The 21,837-nt window shown below is 48.8% G+C and overlaps 1 protein-coding gene across 1 annotated transcript in view; it reads right to left on the bottom strand.

Annotated features, from left to right (window-relative positions):
• The window catches only part of LOC141089323 (tubby protein homolog), a 409,143-nt gene that overhangs the window by 362,637 nt on the left and 24,669 nt on the right, over positions 1-21,837 (bottom strand). The gene's annotated exons all lie outside the window — the stretch shown is intronic.

Raw genomic sequence — 21,837 nt, 5'->3', positions numbered from 1 at the left:
AAGGGTGCTGAATTCAAATCTGATCTTATAATTTCTCTATCACATCACGTTTTTGTGCTATAGGTATATAGCCCATTTTCATGAATTCCATGAAAAATATAAGTAGTGTATGAAAAGTGCCGGTTTATACGGTTCACTAAGGTAAATTTAGTTTTCATTTAGTTTCCCAATAAATGTGAGAATATCTTTGCTTTCTTTGAACATGCATAATTCCCATTTGTTATGATAAGAAAGTAAACAAACAGTTTTCAACGTTCACAACAGTTGTGTGCTTTAACTATATATATTCAACTTTTCCTGGTCTTAGTGAAGAGAAGAAAAAGGTTGGAATATTTGATGGACCTCAAATAAGAACACTTATGAGAGACCCAAATTTTATCACATCAATGAATGAGACAGAAGAAAGAGCTTGGAATGCATTTTGTAATGTGGTGCAGAATTTTCTAAGGAATAAGAAAGCAGACAACTATGAAGAGATTGTGGAAGAGCTACTAATGAGTCTGCGAAATCTTGGATGTAGAATGAGTATCAAGATTCACTATTTACACAGCCATTTGGACTTTTTTCCTGAGAACCTTGGGGATGTGAGCGAGGAACAAGGGGAGCGTTTTCATCAGAATATTAAAATAATGGAAGAACAGTATCAAGGCCGGTGGGACTCACATATGATGGCTGACTAAAAATCTAAAGGGCTGTCACATTGTAGAAGGATAAACTTTATTCTCATTTGCACAAGGAAAGACTAGAAGCAATGGGATGAAACTGAATGGGAGGAGACACAGATTAGATATTAGAAAAAACTTTTTGACAGTTAGAGTGATCAATGAGTGGAACAAGCTGCCACGAGAAGTGGTGTGTTCTCCTTCAATGGAAGTCTTCAAACAGAGGCTGGACAGACATCTGACTGGGATGATTTAGCGAATCCTGCTTGAGCAGGGGGTTGGACCAGATGGCCCAGGAGGTCCCTTCCAACTCTACGATTCTATGATTCTATGATTCTATGACTATTGTTGGAGCTTGATAAGAGACAACCCAGAAGCTGCACATCACAGATCAGCCAAGAAAAGAAAGTTCAAATAACTGCAATTTGCCATTCATCTGTGTGCCATATATATTTGTATTTTTATATTTTGTAGTTTAATTCTGTAAGTATATTTGATTTGCTGTACATAGACTTTATAATCTTTGTTATTACTTGATTAAAAATATACAAAATGTAGTACCGAAAATCATGTGTTTTTATCATAAAAAAACGTTTGATAGGAGTAATTTTCATCAAAATTTGAAAATATCTCGAAATCCTGATGTGATAGCCAAAAACGGAGTTCATATTCGTAATCAGCAGCCAAAATTCACTTAAAATATGTTTTAAAACCTTTTGCTAGAAAAATTGCGTTGACCAGTGTAATGAGGAGGGGAGGGGATTGTACCCATATTTTAAAGAAAAAGGAACTTGAATGAATTGTAAGGCATAATACTTTAAGACCTTGTAGTCTTAATGTTGACTCTAAACTTAATCAGATCACGTAATGAAGTATCTTCATCATATTAGTGTTTATTGATAATGAATATGTGTTTTATGACATTCTTTTATTTTTGTTTTTAGGTCTCTCATCTTCTGGAGCTGACACTCACTTGTTTTGATGTTTTTTATTTTTTATTGTAATTTTTTCATTGAGCTCGTCTGTGATTTTTTTTACTCTGTTTTTTTTTATTTTTCTTTAATTATGTGATGACTGATATATCTATAAGGTTATTAATATACAGTAGTGAGAACTATTGGACAGCTCTATACAATTTATAAAATCTTATTAAGTACCATTATTAAAAAGGAGGCTTTTTTAGTTATATTAAGGGATTTGGGTCCATTGTGTCAATGTGTGGTAGGTTGATGGTGGGGATTCATACTCCCTCCCATTTCACCATATCCACATAAGAGGTACGGGATGTCGCACTTTGTTCTGCAGATTCTGTGCAGCAAGACATTTTAAGTGCTGTTCCAGCTATCGCCAGTAGGTATCATAAGTTGCCCTTCTCTTTCTTATTCATGTGTTTGGAATCGTCTGCTTTCCTAAATGGTTAACTGTTCAGAACCGCCCCTTCTTCCTGCCCTGGTCAACAACATGTAACCATTTTCAGCCATCTCCTGAGTAGCTCACACCTGCTCAGCTCTCTGCACAACCATTGCTTATAACAAACGGATTCCGGTATGGTTAATGCAATTATGAGTTATGCATCTGTGTTAGCAGGCATAATGCAGCCCTCCATAATGTTTGCAATGCATGTTCAGCTTCCTCTGTTCAGTGAGTGCAAAGCTTGCAGCCATTAGTTGTTTTAGACATCTTTCTCCTTTGCTGCTGTGTATGTTGTATTGCTCAGCTTCTATATAATGCATGCTGCCGATATAACAGGATCCTGTATCATTGCTACTGTTGTGACAGTACCTTGTATTGCTGTGATTACCTGCCAGTATTTGTGTATTGTATATTATCTACCAGTACTAATATGCTGCATTATCTGTCTCTTATAGTTTTTACCTGAATCATCCACATTTTGTACAACAATCTGCTGAATCATCCACGTTGTGTACAACAATATCTGAATCATCCACATTGTGTACAACAATCTGCTGAATCATCCACATTGTGCACAACAATATCTGAATCATCCATAACTGTGTTCAACAATCTCTGATATCATCTACAACTTTGTACAACTCCTCCTGATCTCATCTACTACGGTGTTCTACTATACCATCTGTTATCATCTCCCATTGATGTCCATATCCTCCCAATAAATATAGACTTAAGCACCCATACCATACAGTCTTGTTTCTGGGAGTGGATGAAAGGTTAAGCCGTATGCTGTAATTCACACAGCGTCATGCATGGAAGAAGGCAAAACAGTAAAAACGGACTGCTGGTCGCACGTGGTGGTTACACAGGCTTTACAGAGCCGCTATCACCCAAATTGCTCCGCATAGGGTACTACAGCAGCCACCATACAGCCGCAGGGAATAAGAGCCCAGGGCTCAGTAAAGGACCGCTGGTCGCACGCAGTGATTGCATAGACTGTACGGGACCGCTAACACCCACACTGCTCCGCACATGGATACTACAGCAGCCGCCATACAGCCGCAGGGAATAAGAGCCAAGGGCTCAGTAAAGGACCGCTGGTCACACACGCTAATTGCATAGACTGTACGAGACCGCTAACACCCACACTGCTCCGCATATGGGTACCACAGCAGCTGCCATACAGCCGCAGAATGCTACTGGAGCCCGCCAAGAAGTGCTACATCTTTCCTGCCACGTGGAAGCGCACCACATATAGACTCAGTTTCCCTCCAATATACTCAGCAGTACTCAGCTAAACGCGCAATGTCTCAAAAAAGCACATCCTCACTCAAAATGAGGGCACAAGCAAGTTCTCGCAGGTCATCAATAGCAGAGCTCGCTGCTGTCGCTCGTGCCGAGGCCGAAGCAGCCAAAGCAAGATCCTCCTTTGCCAAACAAGAGATGCATCTAAAGCTGAGACAAACAGATCAAGATGCAGAAACCGCATGTCTGCAAGCCAAAACTGCAGGTCTGCTAGCAGAGAGAGAGGCTGAAACCGCATGTCCCAAGCCGAAACCGCACATCTGCAAGCAGAGAGAGAGGCCGAAATCGCACGCCTGCAGGCAGAAATAGAAAGACTTGCTGCAAACAAAGAGACAGCGGCTGCAATAGCTAAGGTTACGTGTTTGGAAGCTATGAAGTATCCCAATTCTAAGAGATGCAGCAGCATTCTCGGACCAGATATAGAGCAGCAAGATCCAGCGCAGCGCATCGCAGAGTACGTCCGTCAACATTCCGGCGTGGATGACAGCCCCGAAGCATCATATCGATCAGACCATGCCGATTACCAGCGATCCAACCCTGAGCTTCACTACCATAAGCGAGGAGACGTCCAGCACAGAGATGTTGACCACAGCTACCGTTCCACTGAGAAGAAGGTACAGCTCCCATTCCGCCTTAAAGAGACACCTTCTTCACCGAGAAGGTACAGCACAGACTATCCGGCGTCAGAAGCGACTTACAGGTATGGTGATACACCACACACTAGACAAGACTATAACACTCCGGCTCGTGCCAGCACTGAAGGAGTCACAATTGACTTTGCAAAGTTCTTTGTCCGCCGAGAACTGGTTACAAAAGGACTTGTAAAGTTCACTGACAAACTTGAGAACTATCGGTCATGGCGAGCCATTCATGGTCTTGACCTTTTTTGTAGTGAGGAGGTAGATCTCCTGGTAAAGTGGCTCATAAGTGAGTCAGTCGAGCATGCCAAAAGACTGAGAGACATTAATGTAAAGCATCCTTGCACAGGTCTAGATAAAGTGTGGGAAAGACTTGATGAATGCTATGGGACAGTAGAAGTAATAGAGAACGCTTTATATAAAAGAATTGATGATTTTCCTAAGATAGGACCTTAAAGTTATCTAAAGCTTAGAGAACTGAGTGATTTATTGAATGAGTTGCAGGTTGCCCAGGAGGAAGGAGACTTGCATGGATTGGCATTCTTAGACAGAAACTTCCTTACAACCTACAAGAAAAGTGGATAACATGTGGTTCAGCATATAAACAAAATCATAATGTATCATTCCCTCCTTTGACTGTATTTGTTGATTTTGTCACCAAACAATCTAGGATTAGAAATGACCCTAGTTTTGACTTTACTCTATCATGTTCCACTGCCCCTGGTGTCAAACCCGGTAAGACATCCGTGGCAGTCCACAAAACTAAAATTGTTTCCACAGGCCCTCCTCACAAGGTGAATAAACCCTCTCAAGATGAGAGCAAGCCTCAGGATGTCAGTAAACATTGTCCTCTACACAAGAAACCATATCCTCTGCTAAAATGCAGAGCCTTCAGGGAGAAGTCTTTAGAGGATCGCAAAGGTTTCCTCAAGGAGAACAACATCTGCTTCAAATGTTGTGCCACAACCTCTCACTTTGCCAGGAATTGTGAAGCTAGCGTGAAATGTGCAGAATGCAGCAGCATGGATAACAACAAAGCCTTGCACCATGGATCACCTCCATGAGCGTTGTCGCAAGCAGAGAAGCAAGATGGGAAGCTGGAAGACACTGACGAAGACATACCTATGGTCAACTCTCAATGTACGGAGATCTGTAAGGGACTCACAGGAGGAAGGTCCTGTTCAAAAATCTGCCTTGTCTGAATCTATCCTGCAGGCCACAAGGACAAAGCCTTCAAGATTTATGAAATCCTGGATGATCAAAGTAACAGGTCTCTAGCCAGATCCATCTTCTTTGACAACTTCAGCATTGTAGGCCATGGTTCTCCCTACACCCTGAGGACGTGTTCAGGTACAGTTGAGACGGTGGGGAAAAAAGCAACTGGATACAAAGTGGAGTCCATAGATGGCCAAACCTGCCTATCGTTACCGACCATCCTGGAGTGCAACCAGATTCCTGACAAGAGGTCAGAGATACCTTCACGGGCGACACATCACCCCCATCTAAAGCGTATAGCCCACCTGATACCTGAGATGGATCCAGGAACCCCAATAGCTCTACTCCTGGGAAGAGATATACTACCCAGAACGCCCCCTATGCACAGAGGATCGACCATGGATGGGTCATCATAGGAGACGTCTGTCTAGGAGGAGCACACAAGCCGGCCTCAGTCAACAGTATGCTTACCAGCACACTAGAAAATGGACGTCCGTCTCTCTTCCGGCCATGTCACGATAGTCTGCTGGTGAAGGAATTGCCAAACAGCACTCCACTACCTTGCCCTTTCTCAGCACCTACCAATGAAGACCACGCCTGTGAAGGTGAACAAGACCACATGGGATGTACGGTCTTCCACAGGACAAAGGAGGATGACAAGGTAGTGATGTCCATAGAAGATAGGATGTTCCTGGACATTATGGATACACAAATAGTCAAAGACGAATCAAACAGTTGGGTCTCACCTTTACCATTTCAGCCTCAGAGAAGGCGCCTACCCAACAACAGAGAACTGGTCTACAGCCGATTCATCTCCCTGAGGCACAAGCTTCAGAAGTCACCTGAGATGAAGAAACACTTCTTTACCTTCATGGGGAAGATATTCCAAAACAACCAGGCAGAGATTGCACCTGCACTTCGGCCCTCAGAGGAGTGTTGGTACCTGCCCATCTTCGGAGTATACCATCCTAAGAAGCCAGGTCAGATACGAGTGGTATTCGACTTAAGCGCCAAATGCGAAGATGTTTTGCTGAATGACGTCCTACTGTCGGGTCCAGACCTCAACAACAGACTTCTGGAGGTACTATTATCTTTCCACAGAGATATGGTGGCATTTGTGGCTGACATACAACAGATGTTCCACTGTTTTCTGGTCAAAGAGGAACACAGAAACTACTTGAGATTCTTTTGGTGACAACAATCCGGACAAAGATGTCACAGAATACTGGATGAGGGTACACATCTTCGGGAACAGCCCTTCCCCAGCAGTCGCTATCTATGACCTCTGAAATTCCTCCAAAGAGGGCAAAGAAAAGTATGGGTCAGATGTCAGATCCTTCATAGAAAAGGACTTCTACGTAGACAACTGTTTGAAGTCCACAAATGAGGCTGCAATCAGTCTACTAAAAAGGGCTCAAGAAATGCTCGCCCAGTCTAAGGTTACAATCTAAGGTTACACAAGATTTCCTCCAACAGCCAAGAGTTGATGAAAGCCTTTCCCACTCAAGACTATTCCAGTGATCTAAAGGACCTAGACCTAAGCATCGACTCCCTTCCAATGCAGCGGAGCCTTGGATTGCTTTGTCATCTGAAGACAGATGCCTTCACTTTCCAGATCAGCAAAGAGGAGATACCCTTCATGCGCAGAGGAGTCTTTTGTGAATAGTCTCTATACGACCCCCTGGGATTCGTAGCTCCAGTAACTGTTAGGGCTGGAGGAACGTACCAAATTATAAAATAATAGTAGGTGCATTCGCAGCCCGGGGTACACCGTGAAGAGGTGGTACACTGCTGCTAGGTAATGGTGGAAGTATAAAGCGGTGTGGAAAGGTCACACGTGGGTTACGTCACCCCGTGTTAACTCACAGAGCCGCAATACCACTGAACATAAATGCTGGGGCCTGTTTACCTCACAGAACCCGGCCAAGGAGCGCACAGAAAGCGGCCACAGAACTCTACCCCAAGGACACGGGGTTAGAGTCCCTCTAGGCCCTCTGAGCATGTGGCGTCGCTGCCACGAGCGCCGCTATAGATGCTGGCAATGGAGTGTGGAGCACGTGCACTGAGGCGTGCTAAGTCACTGATGAGGTCTAATGCCTGACTCTGACCTACCTACACCTAAGCCTGGGTGCTAGCAGGCTAGGCTGCACAACACATGCTTACCAAGGGTACGGGTTTCATAATGAGTCAGACACCAGAGACATTCATACGTGCATACACCACTCACTCCTCATAGTCTGAAATTACAGTCTATCCTAGCGCATGGCCGGGTGGCCATGCGAACCTTTTATAGCCGCGCGCATCTGGGACCTTCCTGGCTTCTCGGATGGGCCAATCTGAACACACGCAGGACCTGATCACGTGACCTTCGATCTCCAATGGGAGATCACTCCACGGGCATGCTCAGTGGCCCGACATGGGGACTTAATCCCTGGAGAAACTCACTGCTGAGCAGCATGCATTGCCATAGCTGTGCCAGAGGTGGCAGCAGCAAGCAAACCCACAGAGCTGGTCTGGGCAGAGTGCCGGGACCGACGATTTTGCTGAGCAACCTCCTCTGCGGCTGGGGAGGAATGGGAGACCGCCGGGAGCAGGGCTCGGGATTCCCGCTGTGCAGCAACAGGAACCCGATGCCTAATATTGCCCCCCTCTGAGCCTCACTCCGCTCAAATTCCGCAATGAGAAGTGGAGCGTGGATGTTCTCCACCGGCTCCCAGGACCGAGCCTCTGGACCATGACACTTCCAATCCACCAAATAAAACATTTTGCCCCGCATCATCTTGCATCCCACAATGGCTTTGACCTAAAACTCGTCAGACGACAGGTCTGATGTCCCGGCAGATGGCTCAGAAAACCGGGACTTATGAACCGGCTTAAGGAGGGACACATGAAACGTGTCAAAAATAGCCAAGTGTGGTGGAATGGCCAGGTGGTAGACCACAGAATTGATCTGCTCAAGGATCTTGAAAGGACCAATATAGCGTGGTGTGAACTTAGCAGATTCAGCCCGCAGCCTGATGTTTCGGGCAGAAAGCCATGCTAAGTCGCCAGGGGCGAAGGTCAGAGCAGGACACCTGTGTGCGTCAGCGGAGGCCCTCATTCTCTCCTTGGAGGCCCATATAGCATCCTGCTTGCGATCCCAAATGTCATGTGCCTCCACCGCCCAGTCTGCCACCCTAGAGTCGGTGGATGACACGGGCATGGGCACGGGGACGCGCGGATGCTGGCCGTAATTTAAGAGGAATGGGGTCTGACCAGTGGAGTCGGCCACAGCGTTGTTCAAAGCGAACTCTGCCCACGGCAGCCAGGATGCCCAGTCAGCCTGCCTGGCCGAGACAAAATGTCGCAGATATGTCACCAGGGTCTGGTTGGCTCTCTCAACCAACCCGTTCGTCTTGGGATGATAGGTCGAGGAGAGATTTAGCTCGATGTTGAGCAGAGAACAGAGCTCTCTCCAGAACCGAGACGCAAATTTAGGATCCCGGTCGCTGACAATCTTATCCGGCATGCCGTGCAGCCAGGCCCCATGCAGAAGGTAGCCGCGAGAGTGGCACCAGATGCACCATCTTGGAGAAATGATAGGTGACCACCCAAATGACGGTGCTGCCACTGGACTTGGGCAGACCCACCACAAAGTCCATACCGACCATCCCCCAGGGCCTGCCCACTACCGGCAGGGGATAGAGTAACCCAGCGGGCCGCTGCCGAGAGGACTGATTCTGGGCGCAAGAGACGCACGCCTGAATATAGTCCCTGACATCACGGGCCATATGCAGCCACCAGTACATCCTCGCCAGAAGCTCAGAGGTCCGTTTGGTCCCAAAATGTCCACCCACCCTGGCCGAATGAGCCCAAGAGAGGACCTCCTGTCGCAGATGAGCAGGGACAAAAGTCTTGCCTGGAGGTACAGACTCGAGGGCAACCAGAGCCACGGTCCTCAGGCTCTCAGATGGGACTATCAGCCGAGGCTCCTCCTCCTCTGATGACACCACGGAGCGGGACAGAGCATTGGCCCGGACGTTCTTCTCCCCAGAGAGAAAATGCAGGGTGAAGTGAAATCGGGAGAAGAACAAGGACCATCTGGCCTGGCGAGAATTCAGCCGCTGGGCTGTTTGTAAATAGACCAAATTCTTGTGGTCGGTGAACACCTGGAAAGGGTGGCGGGCCCCCTCCAGGAGGTGTCTCCATTCTGAAAAGGCCAACTTCATTGCTAGCAACTCCATGTCCCCGATGGAATAATTCCTCTCCGCCGGAGTGAAGGTCTTGGAGAAGAAGAGGCATGGGTGCTTCCGACCTTGCGAGTCCTTCTGGAACAAGACCACCCCAGCACCAACGGAAGAGGCATCCACCTCCAGAATGAAGGGTTTATCCACATCGGGGCGATGTAGAATGGGAGCGCTAGCAAAATGGGATTTAACAGAGGAGAAGGCCTTGGATACAGGTTCTGACCACAACTTGGGGTTTGCACCCTTCTTGGTGAGGGCTACCAAGGGCGCTACTAGAGTTGAGCGACTTTTGGTTTTTTAGGGTCGCGTTTCGTTACGTGAAACCCGACTTTTCCAAAAGTCGGGTCGAGCAAGATCGTCCGATTATAGGGAAAAGTTGGGGTCGTCCCGAAACACGAAACCCAATGTAAGTCAATGGGGAATAAAAGTCGGCAGTGAGAGGAGGACAGGAAACACACCTACAGTGCCCATTTGAATGCCAAAAGCATCAATTCTTCTTTCTTAAGCTTGTCAACCTTAATTAACTTCATATTACAAGTTACGCACTGAAAAATGGGGGTTATTTGGCTACAAACTGTGGGGGGGGAGGGCTGGCTCCAGGTTTTCATGTGCCCTGGGCGAAAGAGCGCCCCTTTAACACATACCACAACTCATCATGCTCCGATACGGCAGAGAAATAGTGGTATAGTACAATGAAAAATACCTCACTTTTTACATCTCATGACGAGGCCCATCTATTTCTCCATACAGAATCATTGGTCCCATATAATGTTTGAAACAGTATATGATGAGCTCCACATAATGATACAGTATATGTTGGTCCCCATGGATGAAGCTCCACTGTCTTATGGGCCCAAATAATGCTCCAAACATAATGGGCCCCATTTCTAATGCTCTAGTGTATAATGGGCCCTGTAAATGCTGCTCCAGTGTCTGATGTCCACCTTTGGAATGTTCCAGTGTATGGTGGGCCCCATCTATCATTCTCCAGAGTATAGTGCTCCCCAAAAATTGCTGTCCCAACATTGAAAACAATCAAATAAGTCTCCTCGCTAGGGAATCCCTGTACTTGTCTGGACAGGTGCTGTAGCTTGCTTAACAGCTCGCCAGCCGTTCTCACGCCCAGTATGGATTGCACGTGATTGCACAAAGGTTAGAAAGGGTACCGTATCCCTGGATAACATGTATGGATAGCGTACACATTCAAAATATATGTCTCAGGAGGCAGGCTCAGACGGTGTCAGGCCCAGTATGGATTGCACGTGATTGCACAAAGGTTAGAAAGGGTACCGTATCCCTGGATAACATGTATGGATAGCGTACACATTCAAAATATATGTCTCAGGAGGCAGGCTCAGATGGTGTCAGGCACAGTATGGATTGCACGTGATTGCACAAAGGTTAGAAAGGGTACCGTATCCCCGGATAACATGTATGGATAGCGTACACATTCAAAATATATGTCTATACAGCATGAGGCAGGCTCAGACGGTGTTAGGCCCAGTATGGATTGCACGTCATTGCACAAAAGTTAGAAAGGGTACCGTATCCCCGGATAACATGTATGGATAGCGTACACATTCAAAATATATGTCTATACAGCATGAGGCAGGCTCAGACGGTGTTAGGCCCAGTATGGATTGCACGTCATTGCACAAAGGTTAGAAAGGGTACCGTATCCCCGGATAACATGTATGGATAGCGTACACATTCAAAATATATGTCTATACAGCATGAGGCAGGCTCAGACGGTGTTAGGCCCAGTATGGATTGCACGTCATTGCACAAAGGTTAGAAAGGGTACCGTATCCCCGGATAACATGTATGGATAGCGTACACATTCAAAATATATGTCTATACAGCATGAGGCAGGCTCAGACGGTGTTAGGCCCAGTATGGATTGCACGTCATTGCACAAAGGTTAGAAAGGGTACCGTATCCCCGGATAACATGTATGGATAGCGTACACATTCAAAATATATGTCTCAGGAGGCAGGCTCAGACGGTGTCAGGCACAGTATGGATTTGACGGCCCAGATTACACAGAGGAGGAGCAGGGAGAGGTAAAGATTGCAAATGCTGGGGCCCTGCCCAAGCAAGGGGGGCCCACTCGTGGGCGTCGGTACTGGCACTGGGCCCCTCATAGTACAGCGGTGTGTCTGACGGCGGGTGTGCACCACCGCCGTCAGAGACACTTGATTGCACTATGAGGGACCCTGTGCCAGTGCCCGCGCCCAAGAGTCGGCCTACCCACCTGTCCAGGGCAACGGCACTCGCACGGTGTCGTGCGGTAGGTGGTGACCCCGGCCATGGGGGGGGAGGCAGCACAGTTAGGGAGTTTTAGAAAGTGGCATATGTTGATGTTGGACATTCAGCTGATGCAAAAGGCGAAATAGGTGAAGTACCAGGAAGAGGTGGACCAAAGCAAGCCATTTTTCTGTCACCCTATGTGTCATCAGGGGAAGGTGGGACAAAATCCTTGGAAACCCATGCGTGGTTCATTTTAATGAAGGTTAGATCATCCACATTTTGGGTTGACAGACGGGTCCTTTTTTCTGTCAGGATTGATCCAGCTGCACTGAAGACTCTTTCCGATAGCACACTTGCAGCTGGGCAAGCGAGCTCCTGTAAGGCATTTTGGGCCAATTCAGGCCAGGTGTCCAGTTTAGCGGCCCAATAGTCAAAGGGGAATGACCTGTGTGGGAGAACATCGATATGGGAGGAAAAGTAGTTTATAACCATAGTTGACAACTGCTGTCTCCTGTCACTTTCCATCGATGCAGTATTACCAGTTGTGTGAGCGGTATTTGAAAAATCAGTCCACGACATTGTCATGAAACCCCTGTCTCCAACGCCACTTCTGCTGTGTGCACCACGAACACCTCTGCCAAGCTGCCCCCGGCCCGTGTGAGAACCATCACCGCTGCTGTGTGCTGGGATTGCCTCAAGCAACCGATTTACCAGAGTTGCTTGTTTATTAGCCAATATTAGGTCAAGGTTCTCCTGTGGTATGATGTTTTGTAATTTGCCTTTATAGCGTGGATCCAGGATGCTGGCCAACCAGTAGTCGTCATCGTTCATCATTTTGGCAATGCGGGGGTCCCTTTTTAGGATCCGCAAGGCATAATCTGACATGTGGGCCAATGTTCCCGGTGTCAATGATGCACTGCGAGTGCTGGGTGGAGGAGCACTTTCTGGCAAATCCACATCCCTCCAGTCACGCACAAACCCTGTACCAGACCTTGCCACGCCAACATTTTCACTTGCCCCACGAGATGCATCCTCCTCCCCTAAGTAATCATCCCCATCATCCTCCTCCTCCTCCTCCTCTTCTTCCTCCACTTCGTCCAGGAGAGGTCCCTGAGCAGACAATGGCTGAATGTCATCAAGGATTCCCTCCTCCTCTTCCTCCTCATCAACATTGGCTGTAGACGCCTGCTCCTTAAGGTGCGTCAAAGTTTGCATGAGCAGACGCATAAGTGGGATGCTCATGCTTAGCATGGCGTCGTCTGCGCTTACCAGCCGTGTGCATTCCTCAAAACACTGAAGGACTTTACAAAGGTCTTTCAGCTTCGACCACTGCACGCCTGTCAACTCCATGTCTGCTCTCAAAGTGCCTGGCCGTGTATCCTCCCACAAATGCATTATGGCCTGCCTCTGCTCGCACAGCCGCTCCACCATGTGCAGGGTGGAGTTCCACCTTGTAGCAATGTCGATAATGAGGCGGTGGTTGGGAAGGTGGAGCAATCGCTGCAGCTTCTGCATACGAACGGAGTGTACAGGCGACCGGCGGATGTGCGCGCACAGTCTTCGCACCTTCTGGAGCAGGGCTGTTAACTCCGGATAATTTTTGAGGAAGCACTGCACCACCAGGTTCAAGGTGTGAGCCAAGCAAGGTATGTGGCTGAGTTTTGAAAGGGCTATGGCTGCCACAAAATTACGGCCGTTATCACTAACTACCTTGCCTGCCTCAAGATGTACACTCCCCAGCCATGACTCAGTTTGTCGCTTCAAGTACTCGGCCAGCACCTCGGCGGTGTGTCTGTCGCCCAAACACATCATCTGCAACACAGCCTGCTGACGCTTTCCACTAGCTGCTCGATAGGGGGACACATCGTGTGCAACAGTGGCAGCTGCAGATGGAGTGCTCGTACGACTGCGCTCTGTGGACGAGCTTTCGCTTCTGGAGGAGGTGGAGGAGGAGGAGGGTCGAACGCCTACAGCCAACTGTTTCCTATACCGTGGGCTAGGCAGCACTGTCCCACCACCGCTGTCCCCTGTGGACCCTGCATCCACCACATTAACCCAGTGCGCAGTGATGGACACGTAGCGGCCCTGGCCATGCCGACTGGACCATGCATCAGTTGTGAGGTGCACCTTTCCGCTCACTGACTGCTTGAGTGCATGGACAATGCGGTCTTTCACATGATGGTGGAGGGCTGGGATGGCTTTGCGAGAGAAGAAGTGGCGACTGGGTAGGTCATAGCGTGGTACTGCATAGGCCATGAGTTCGCGGAAAGCTGTGCTTTCCACCAACCGAAAGGGCATCATCTCAAACGAGATTAGTTTGGCAATGTGGGCGTTCAAACCCAGTGTACGCGGATGAGAGACTGAGTACTTTCTTGACCTACTCATAGTGTCTGGGAGGGTGAGCTGGACTTGAGAGCTGCATATGGTGGAAGTAGCGATGGACAGGGCGGACTGAGAGAGGGTTGATGATGGTGATGGAGTTGGTGTTCTTTCTGATGGCCTAGAATCAGTCTTTCGTTGATATAACAGTGGGATTCCCTGACTGCTGTGGCCTTGCAACGACACCTCAACATTTGCTGCTGTGCTAACCGGTGGGCTTACAGTGGGGGAAACAATGTAGCGTTGCTGACTACCTTCGTTGTGATCAGTTGCACATGTGGCACTTGAGGTTTGGTGTTGTGTCCATGCTTGCAAGTGCATGCTGGTTAAATGTCTAAGCATGCAACTGGTATTCAAATTTTTCAGATTTTTCCCTCGGCTAAAGGTCTTTGCGCACTTCTTACAGATAACCTTGGCCTGATCATGAGGATTTTGTTCAAAAAAGTGCCACACTGCACTCTTCCTACTTTGGCAGACATTTTGCGGCCTAGCACGCTGTGATCTTTTGACCCTCTGGACAAGCTGTCCAGCAACTCTTTTGATGTTTGGAACCTGTCTTTGGAGTGCTCCGGGCCTGCCAGACAACAGTTGTTGCGATGTCGATGTCTGCTGTGGATGCTCCTCATCTGAGCTATTGGAAGCAGCACCCTCTTCCCCCAATGGATGCCAATCTGGGTCAACAACTGGGTCATCCATCACCTCCTCTTCTATGTCATGTGCACCTTTCTCTGTGTCACCGTGTATGGTGGTATAGTGTGCGGGAAGGGGCACCTGAGTCTCATCAGGGTCAAAATCTGGCTCTGTACACTGCGAGGACAATGTAGTGCTCTGAGTGAATGTACCAGCAGAATCATCCATCAGCGGCTGTGCATCAGTGCACTCCATGTCAGATTCATCTTGGCCTGGGTAATTCACCATTTGACTTGATAATCCAGGCATGGTATGTGAAAACAGCTCCATGGAGTAATCAGTAGGATGGCCTGCGTCATCCTTCAATCTTGGTTGGGGTGAAGGACACAAGGAAAGGTGTGGTTCATGAACATGAGCCTCCAATGACGACTCAGTGCTTTTACTTTTTACAACTGAAGAAGAGGAGGCGATAGAGCTGGAGGCTGAGTCAGCAATGTAAGACAAAACTTTTTCCTGATGCTCTGCCTTTAAAAGCGGTTTGCCAACTCCTAGAAAACTAAGCGTTCGAGACCTTATGTAGCCAGACGATGACGCAGGGTCAGCACCTCCTGCATTCGGTCCTATTTTGCTCTTGCCACTACCATCAGATCCACCACCAACACCATCATTACCAGCTGCCAACCCCCGCCCAATTCCACGGCCTCTTCCACCAGCCTTCCTCATTTTTGGTAGAAATGTAGACAAAATCCAACAAACTATATAGTAATGTAAAACAAGGTAAAAGGTGTCTATAGGACAGGGGAGATTTAGAATTTCTGCACACACTTGTGGACAGTGGACACTTTTGGATTGTGTGAGGCCCACTGATATCTGAGCGCTATGTGACACGCTCGATGGCACAGCTGCCTGTAACCAAAGTGACGAGAGGATAATGGAGATTTTGAATCTCTGCGTACACTTTTGGACACTGGACACTTGTAGATTGTGTGAGGCCTACTGATATCTGAGCGCTATGTGACACGCTCGATGGCACAGCTGCCTGTGACCAAAGTGACGAGAGGATAATGGAGATTTTGAATCTCTGCGTACACTTTTGGACACTGGACACTTGTAGATTGTGTGAGGCCTACTGATATCTGAGCGCTATGTGACACGCTCGATGGCACAGCTTCCTGTGACCAAAGTGACGAGAGGATAATGGAGATTTTGAATCTCTGCGTACACTTTTGGACACTGGACACTTGTAGATTGTGTGAGGCCTACTGATATCTGAGCGCTATGTGACACGCTCGATGGCACAGCTGCCTGTGACCAAAGTGACGAGAGGATAATGGAGATTTTGAATCTCTGCGTACACTTTTGGACACTGGACACTTGTAGATTGTGTGAGGCCTACTGATATCTGAGCGCTATGTGACACGCTCGATGGCACAGCTGCCTGTGACCAAAGTGACGAGAGGATAATGGAGATTTTGAATCTCTGCGTACACTTTTGGACACTGGACACTTGTAGATTGTGTGAGGCCTACTGATATCTGAGCGCTATGTGACACGCTCGATGGCACAGCTGCCTGTGACCAAAGTGACGAGAGGATAATGGAGATTTTGAATCTCTGCGTACACTTTTGGATACTTGACACTTGTAGATTGTGTGAGGCCTACTGATATCTCAGCGCTATGTGACACGCTCGATGGCACAGCTGCCTGTGACCAAAGTGACGAGAGGATAATGGAGATTTTGAATCTCTGCGTACACTTTTGGACACTGGACACTTGTAGATTGTGTGAGGCCTACTGATATCTGAGCGCTATGTGACACGCTCGATGGCACAGCTGCCTGTGACCAAAGTGACGAGAGGATAATGGAGATTTTGAATCTCTGCGTACACTTTTGGACACTTGACACTTGTAGATTGTGTGAGGCCTACTGATATCTGAGCGCTATGTGACACGCTCGATGGCACAGCTGCCTGTGACCAAAGTGATGAGAGGATAATGGAGATTTTGAATCTCTGCGTACACTTTTGGACACTGGACACTTGTAGATTGTGTGAGGCCTACTGATATCTGAGCGCTATGTGACACGCTCGATGGCACAGCTGCCTGTGACCAAAGTGACGAGAGGATAATGGAGATTTTGAATCTCTGCGTACACTTTTGGACACTTGACACTTGTAGATTGTGTGAGGCCTACTGATATCTGAGCGCTATGTGACACGCTCGATGGCACAGCTGCCTGTGACCAAAGTGACGAGAGGATAATGGAGATTTTGAATCTCTGCGTACACTTTTGGACACTGGACACTTGTAGATTGTGTGAGGCCTACTGATATCTGAGCGCTATGTGACACGCTCGATGGCACAGCTGCCTGTGACCAAAGTGACGAGAGGATAATGGAGATTTTGAATCTCTGCGTACACTTTTGGACACTGGACACTTGTAGATTGTGTGAGGCCTACTGATATCTGAGCGCTTTGTGACACGCTCGATGGCACAGCTGCCTGTGACCAAAGTGACGAGAGGATAATGGAGATTTTGAATCTCTGCGTACACTTTTGGACACTGGACACTTGTAGATTGTGTGAGGCCTACTGATATCTGAGCGCTATGTGACACGCTCGATGGCACAGCTGCCTGTGACCAAAGTGACGAGAGGATAATGGAGATTTTGAATCTCTGCGTACACTTTTGGACACTGGACACTTGTAGATTGTGTGAGGCCTACTGATATCTGAGCGCTATGTGACACGCTCGATGGCACAGCTGCCTGTGACCAAAGTGACGAGAGGATAATGGAGATTTTGAATCTCTGCGTACACTTTTGGACACTGGACACTTGTAGATTGTGTGAGGCCTACTGATATCTGAGCGCTATGTGACACGCTCGATGGCACAGCTGCCTGTGACCAAAGTGACGAGAGGATAATGGAGATTTTGAATCTCTGCGTACACTTTTGGACACTGGACACTTGTAGATTGTGTGAGGCCCACTGATATCTGAGCGCTATGTGACACGCTCGATGGCACAGCTGCCTGTGACCAAAGTGACGAGAGGATAATGGAGATTTTGAATCTCTGCGTACACTTTTGGACACTGGACACTTGTGGATTGTGTGAGGCCCACTGATATCTGAGCGCTATGTGACACGCTCGATGGCACAGCTGCCTGTGACCAAAGTGACGAGAGGATAATGGAGATTTTGATTCTCTGCGTACACTTTTGGACACTGGACACTTGTACATTGTGTGAGGCCCACTGATATCTGAGCACTATGTGACACGCTCGATGGCACAGCTGCCTGTGACCAAAGTGACGAGAGGATAATGGAGATTTTGAATCTCTGCGTACACTTTTGGACACTGGACACTTGTAGATTGTGTGAGGCCCACTGATATCTGAGCGCTATGTGACATGCTCGATGGCACAGCTGCCTGTGACCAAAGTGACAAGAGGATAATGGAGATTTTGAATCTCTGCGTACACTTTTGGACACTGGACACTTGTAGATTGTGTGAGGCCCACTGATATCTGAGCGCTATGTGACACGCTCGATGGCACAGCTGTGACAAAAGTGACTAGAGGATAAGGGAGATTGGATTGCTTTTAAAAAAGCAGTTTGCGGAGCAGTGGGTAAACAGCAATGCCAGCGTGTCAGGAAGCCTTAGAAGGCAGCCCAACAACCAACACCACTGATACACCACAATATAGCCTCCCCTTGCACTGCACACACAGTGACTTGTGTGTTGTGCAGGCCAAATCGCTAGCAGCAGAAGCAGTTCTTTTGTCTTCTTCCCTGCCTAACGCTCTCCCTACAGAATCAGCAGCAACCTCTCCCTATACTAAGATCGGCAGAAGTAAGATGGCGGTCGGCGTGCACTCCCTTTTATACCCCCTGTGACGCCCACCAAAGCAAGCCAATCACTTGCATGCCCTTCTGAAAGATGGTGGTGACCCGTGCCTATGTCATCACGTTGTCCACAGTGTCCGTGGATCCTGATTGGCTGAAAAAGAGCGCAAAACAAACTTTTGAAACGCGACTTTGGCGCGTAAGTCGCCGACCTCGTGGCCGACCTCATCCTAGGGTCGGGTTTCGTTTCATGAAACCCGACTTTGCCAAAAGTCGGCGACTTTTGAATTTTTTCGACCCGTTTCGCTCAACTCTAGGCGCTACCAAAGTTGAGAAGTGGGAAATGAATTGGCGATAGTAATTTATGAACCCCATAAAGCGCTGCACCGCTTTGAGAGAATGGGGCTCCTGCCAATCCATCACCGCCTGTAGCTTGGCAGGATCCATGGCCAAACACTGGGCAGAGATGAAATAGCCCAAGAAAGGCAAGGACTCCTGCTCAAACACACACTTCTACAACTTGGCATAGAGAGAGTTTGCCCGCAGGAGGTCGAAAACTTTGCAAACATCTCTCCGGTGGGAGTCAATATCTGGAGAGTAGATGAGAATATCATCCAGATAGACTACTACCGAGGTGGTAAGCATATCCCAGAAGATATCATTCACAAAGTCTTGGAAGATGGCTGGGGCATTACAGAGCCCAAAGGGCATCACCAGTTATACATAGTGCCCATCACTGGTGTTAAATGCCATCTTCTGTTCGTCCCCATCACGGATGCGAATCAGGTTGTAATCCCCCCGCAGATCAAGTTTGGTAAACACTCTCGCTCCCCGTAGCCTATCAAACAGCTCCGATATCAAGGGTAGAGGATACTTATTCTTAACGGTGATGGCGTTAAAACCCCTGTAATCGATGCAAGGACGTAGTTACCCACTCTTCTTCTGGACGAAGAAGAACCCCGCCACCGCTGGTGACACTGACTTCCTCTTGCCAGATTCTCCCTGATGTATTGAGACATGGCCACTGTCTCCGGGAGAGATAGGGGATAGACTCGACCCCGGGGAGGCTCAGCACCAGGTAAGAGGTCAATAGGACAGTCATAGGGGCGATACGGTGGAAGTGTCTCCGCCGCCTTTATGGAGAACACGTCCGTATACTGTCGATAGTGTTTGGGAAGCGAGGAAAGATCTGCGGGGACCTCGGTGGAGGCAACCAGGATGCATTCCCTCAGACATCTACCCTCACATGACTTACTCAAACCAAGAATTCTCCCCGAAGACCACTCTATATGGGGAGAGTGATACCGCAACCAGGGGACCCCTAGAAGGACCTGGTCGATACCCTCGGGCATGACGAGGAGGGATATCGTCTCCTGATGAGATGGAGACACCGAGAGTAACAGTGGAGCGGTTTGGTGGGTAATCTGTGAGGGCAGAGTCGCGCCATTCACTACTCTGACGGTGACTGGCTTGGACATCATAAGCAGTGGTATCGCGTGCCGTTGAGCGAAGGCAGATGACATAAAATTGCCCTCCACTCCGGAATCCACGCAAACCTCCAGCGCCAGAGTGGAAGAATCAAACCCAAGTGTCCCCTTAAAGGACAACTTGGAGGATTCTAGTGAGCCGCCTCCTACGGCCATTAGGGGCGAGCGTCTTCCCAGCCGCTGTGGGCACTGGTTGGCAAAGTGACCGGACTGCCAGCAACCACGACAAATCACAGGAGCTCGAGCGGGCTGGGGCCTGGATCCCTTGGGGGAAGCCTCCTGACGCTCGGACGCACGATCGAGAGATTCCAGAGGTTTAGCAAAACTGGGTGCCAACCTAAACCTCTGCCTACACTGGGGCCGCTCCAACCTTCGCTCAGCAAAGCGAAGGTCTATATGGGTGGAGACGGTGATAAGCTCCTCCAGTGTAGCAGGAATCTCCCTGGTGGCCAGAGCGTCCTTCACATGGCCAGCCAAACCGCTCCAGAAGGCCGGAATGAGGACCTTATCTGGCCACTCTAACTCCGAGGCCAGCGTCCGGAACTGAATGGTAAATTGACTGACCATGGACGAGCCCTGTGACAATGCCAGCAGCCAGAGCGCGGTGTCATGGGTGACTTGCGGTCCCAGGAAGACATGCTTCAGAGTGTCCAAGAACCGTGAAGCAATCTGCACCATATGATCACCCCGCTCCCACAGCGGTGTGGCCCACTCTAAAGCCCTGCCCAACAAGAGGGAAATAATAAATCCCACTTTGGCCCGCTCGGAGGGGAATCGTGCTGCCAGCAGCTCCAGCTGTATCGAACACTGGCTCACGAAACCCCTACAAGAGGCACTATCACCCGAAAACTTCTCGGGCAGCGGGAGGCGGGACAAAGTTGGGGCAGGGATGGCAGTGGTCACACGGGAGACAGCCTCTGTGGCTGCCTGAACAGCGACCGCAGTACCATTCGCAGCTGAGGCTGAATGCTCGAGAGCCGCCAACCTGCCCTGCAGCTGCCAGATGTACTGCAGCAGTCGCTGTTCGTCCGCCATTACTAGCCAGACCCTGGCGCTAGGATAATGTTAGGGCTGGCGGTACGCACCAAATTATAAAATAATAGTAGGTGTGTTCGCAGCCCGGGGTTCACTGTGCAGAGGTGGTACACTGCTGCTAGGTAATGGCGGAAGTATAAAGTGGGGTGGAAAGGTCACACATGAGTTACGTCACCCCGTGTGAACAGGAGCGAACTCTGTTAACTCACAGAGCCGCAATACCGCTGAACATAAATGCCGGGGCCTGTTTACCTCACAGAGCCCGGCCAAGGAGCGCACAGAAAGCGGCCACAGAACTCTACCCCAAGAACACGGGGTTAGAGTCCCTCTAGGCCCTCTGAGCGCGGGGCGTCGCTGCCACGAACGCTGCTATAGACACTGGCAATGGAGTGTGGAGCACGTGCACTGAGGTGTGCTAAGTCACTGATGAGGCCTAATGCCTGACTCAGACTCTGACCTACCTACACCTAAGCCTGGGTGCTAGCAGGCTAGGCTGCACAACACATGCGTACCAAGGGTAGGGGTTTCATAATGAGTCAGTTACCAGAGACATTCATACGTGCATACACCACTCACTCCTCATAGTCTGAAATTACAGTCTATCCTAGCACATGGCCGAGCGGCCATGCGAACCTTTTACAGCTGCACGCGTCCGGGACCTTCTTGGCTTCTCGGATGGGCCAATCCGAACACGCGCAGGACCTGAGCATGTGACCTTTGATCTCCAATGGGAGATCACTCCACGGGC

Source organism: Dendrobates tinctorius, unplaced genomic scaffold, assembly GCF_039654945.1.
Source record: "Dendrobates tinctorius isolate UK_male_01 unplaced genomic scaffold, ASM3965494v1 ptg000045l, whole genome shotgun sequence".
In the NCBI taxonomy this organism is placed as follows: domain Eukaryota; kingdom Metazoa; phylum Chordata; class Amphibia; order Anura; family Dendrobatidae; genus Dendrobates; species Dendrobates tinctorius.
The sequence above is the reverse complement of the archived record's forward strand: the minus strand, read 5'-3'. Positions and strand labels throughout refer to the sequence as shown.